At 34.6% G+C, this 4,350-nt stretch overlaps 1 long non-coding RNA gene across 1 annotated transcript in view; it reads right to left on the bottom strand.

Annotated features, from left to right (window-relative positions):
* The window catches only part of LOC105519939, a 40,899-nt gene extending 36,777 nt beyond the window's left edge, over positions 1-4,122 (bottom strand). Inside the window, exon 1 of the long non-coding RNA XR_001003046.1 lies at positions 4,039-4,122. This is a non-coding gene — a long non-coding RNA (uncharacterized LOC105519939). The remainder of the gene's footprint in view (positions 1-4,038) is intronic.
* Positions 4,123-4,350: the final 228 nt, after the last annotated feature.

Here is a 4,350-nt window from a genome sequence, read left to right on the forward strand (position 1 = left end):
AAAAAAAAAAAAAAAAAAAAAGGATGCAGAGAAGCACAGAGAAAAAGGTAGTCTAGAGATGGAAGCAAGATTAGAACAATGCATATACAACAAGGAACTCTAACAATTGCCTACAACACCAAAAGCTGGAGAAGAAATACAAGATGATTTCTCCTTCAGAGCGTCCAGAAAAAACAACTCTTCTGACACGTTGATTTCAGACTTCCCCAAAACTGTGAGAGAATAGGTTTATGTTGTTTTAAACCAGCCACTTTGTGATAATTTGTTACAGACATTACAAGAAACTTCCTCTATCTGCTTTCTCTATATCTGATCAACCCACTCTGTCCTTCTTCTAACTTTGTTTCAATTCTGCTCAGACTGCCTTGGAATATTGTTCCTATATCTGAAAACATATTTTATTCATTTCATTTTTCTGAGACACGGTCTTACTCTCTTGCCTAAGTTGGAGTACAGTGGTACAACCACGGCTCACTGCAGCCAGAACCTCCCAGGCCCAAGCAATCCTCCCACCTCAGCCTCCTAAGCAGCTGGAACTACAGGTGCATGCCACCATGTCCAACTAATTTTTTTAATTTTTTGTAGAGATAGGGTCTTTCTATGTTGCCCAGGTTGGTCTTGAACTCCTGAGCCCAAGCATCCTTCCTCCTCAGCCTCTCAAAATGCTGGGATTACAGGCATGAGCCACCATGTGCAGTCCTGAAACCATATTTCAAAAGATGGACAAAGGAGTCCATCTCGAAAAGGGTGAGGAGTCTGGATATGTGAGTAGGTTTAAGGAAAAATGAGAATGACCTGTATGTTTTCTGAAAAATAGTTGCAGCGTGGGCCAGGTGTAGTGGCTTATGGCTGTAATCCCAGCACTTTGAGAAGCCTAGGTGGGCAGATAGCTTGAGCTCAGGAGTTTGAGACCAGCCTGGGCAACATGGTGAAACACTGCCTCTAAAAAAAATACCATCAAATTAGCTGTACGTAGAGGTGTGTGCCTACAGGCCCAGCTACTGGAGAAGCTGAAGTGGGAGGATCAGCTTGGGCCTGGGAGTTGGAGGCTGCAGTGAGCTGTGATTGCACCAATGAACTCCAACCTGGGTGATAGAAACAGACTTGTCTCAAAAAATAATGAATAAATAAATAAATAAATAAATATCATTGATGTATAAAAGCAGAAATTGCAATCTCATGTTAAAATTTAGGTAATATGTATTGAAACAATTTGCAAACAAGAAAACAACACATAAATGTTGGTTATGGTTTATTATTTATCCAGACCTAGATATTAGGGCCTAAGTATTTTTAAAAAATATCATTAAAGGGAACTTTTTTAAAATAAAACTTTTATTAGTAAAATAAATGATAAATTTTCACAAGAAATCGTGAATCATAAAATAGTCTTGGTGGAACCACTTAAATAGAAATGAGATGACCACTGGCCAGATAGCCAGATTATCTGTAAATGGCACAGGCATAAACTAGCTGAGTGATCTTGGGCAAGTGATCTAACTTCTCTGAACCTGTGTCCTAATATGGAAAAAATATATAAATAGTCATCTAGTGTGGTTGCTGTCAGGATATAAAAACACTTTCCTGAGCTAGAAAGCATTTTTACCCTAAATTTAAATGATTTTGCATGATGTCACTTCTTGATGTCTTCTGGGAAGTTGTATCACTACCCACCACCTGCCTTTCTTGCTAGAGAATGCAGAGGAGTTCCTAGCAATCCTTGTGGGGTCTTTAGTAATACTTCAGTAGCTGGCTATACTGAACAGAGCAACTTTATTTCATGGTCCTTCATGTGACCACTGTGGATGGTTGATTCTGTAGACACCATGATCGGTATTTTTGTCTATTTCTGGACAAGGTTACTACTATAAGTTAGAATTTTTCTTTCATTAATTCATTAATTGGCTTTTGCGTTTCTGTTTTTTTCACAGTTTAAAAATGATAAATCAATCCAACATTATTATTCTTATCACTTTACCATTTTTGTTCAATTTGTTGTCTAGGTTTAAAAAGGCTGTTGTTTCTAGGGTTCTTATGAAATATGTTTATGTATTTGGGTTTTTGAATATTCTTCATTTGGTCTGGCTTTTAATAAATAGACACTTGAAAGTCAGGATGCTCTATACTTTGTTCTATAGTATTCCAAATTAGTGTGTTTTTTTTTCCTCTTTTTTCAAAAATTGTAATTAACGCTAAACAAAATACGATTATTTATTTATTTTTCATTAAGTTATAAAAATTGGAGGAGATAAATCAACTTTACACATGTTTAAGTTTATAGATTTTTAAACTTGGAATTGCTAAATGGCCAGACTTCCTTTTATTTTTAATATTTAACTAATTCTATCAATTCAACTTCTTGAATAGAAATTTCCAGTAAGAGGCTCCTGAAGACTTAATCATAATTAACCTCAGAGGGACCAGTTTGCCCACTCTTTAGGAATAGAAACTTTGTAATGCCCTTTTCTATCACTCTTCTACAAAAAGGAGGCCTTTCACATTTCAAATATTGGTTTTTGCTGCTTCTACACATGGCAAATTAATTTGGCTTTTATAATGAGGTGGAATGTTTCAAATCTAAATTAACACCTTTGGCTTTACTTTGTGAGAAGACCTACTCATTACTCTCTAGTAACTTAATGGCTGTTCTATTCTATGAACCAAAATAGTTTAATGTAATCTGACATTTATGACTTCCACATAATATCAACTGCTGAAGTTTGAAAAAAGGTTTCTATTCAGAAAAATCTCAAACTAATAAGCATGCACCCAATATTAAAATCGGGTCAGAGATCCTTTTCACTTTCATTACATATAATTTATGCCACTCGAATGTAGTTTAATAAGGTCATAAAAATGCCACTTGTGGTATCTCATAATACTTTTTATAAACTGGTTTTACAGTCTCTCCTTTGTTCTAAAGTTCAAAGTGACAATTGCAATGCACAGGTTGCTTAGGGCTTCTTGAAGTTTCTTTTGGAAAAATTGAATGGTGAATATGTAAATTATACATCCATGTATATGATGCATAGCATTACTGAAAATGTATATAGTATCTACTTCTAGGCCAAAAATATGCTATTTACTTATGAAACTTTTCTAAAAATGTAAAACTGTCTTTCAAAACCTTGGTAACTACTAAAAGACATTCCTTTTTTCCAGGTGCATTCAACTTGATGCTTTTTAATTAAAGAAAAAAAGAATTTAAGTAAAGGCCAGTTTTATATTATTCCTCTGACCCTACCCTCTTATTGAGATGAAATTAAAACTTCCCAACACTTACTCCTCACTTGGTCAATGTCAAACAATACTCTGAGGTGCTCTTACAATAGAGGCATTGTCAGCTTTCCATGACTTCATTCACTCTCTGACCACTGCCTTCCTTCCTGGATGAAGTAAATAGGGCTTTGTGAGCACTTCCCTTAAGTCATTTCAGAGGAGATAAATTAAATAATGGTTGCAATGTAATATTGTGATAGTGCTAAAATATTTCCTTCAAGTTTCAACTTTGAGCACAAGTTTCCAATAATATATAATTTTTCATTTGTTAGCTCAAACCTTTGGTTTTATTAAATTCTATAGCTGTACTCACTATATATGCATTTGGTGACCAACTTTGATATATTATAATAGTGCAGAGCTAAGACTTTTATATAAGAATAGAAAAAGTTTCAAAAATCACTACTGAATCAAACATGGATATTTAATACAATTTGCTTAAACACCAGCTGAGCAAAAGCATGAGCAAGTGTTTCAGTTTTTGTGCCAACATTGAAATTGGTCTTCCCACAGCTTGCTTCATCTTTCTGAAATCTTTCGTAGGTTTATTTTTATTATCAGTTAAGAGAATTATTTATAAAGACCACTATAAAATGTTACTAGTTAGTGTTCAACCACTTTATAGAGGTTTCAGTTAAATTGATAATTGGTGACTATGGACATATTCGTTAGAAATGGTTTTCTCATTACATTGCTTTTCTCAGGGAGAAAAACACAAGGGTTCCAGTCAGAGGAGCTGGGTTCAGGTCTTGTACTTACTAGTTACGTGATCTTGGACATGCTGTTAAGCTCTGGGTTTTTACCTCCCCATCTGTGAAGTGGGAATAATGACAGCATTCTGTAAGATCAAAATCAAAACAAGATATAATGAAAACTAGAACACATATTATAAAAACAATGCATAACCATTATCATTATGATTAGAGGAAAATGCGAGGTTAGTGCAATAAAACTTTTAACGGCAAAAACCGTGATTACTTTTGTACCAACCTACCTAATACATAACAACATATGAAACAGTGAGTGTGATTCACTCCTGTTTTCTGCAGGATTCAATAAAGATTCTGCCTT

Source organism: Colobus angolensis, unplaced genomic scaffold (genome assembly GCF_000951035.1).
Source record: "Colobus angolensis palliatus isolate OR3802 unplaced genomic scaffold, Cang.pa_1.0 Scaffold362, whole genome shotgun sequence".
Taxonomy (NCBI): Eukaryota; Metazoa; Chordata; class Mammalia; order Primates; family Cercopithecidae; genus Colobus; species Colobus angolensis.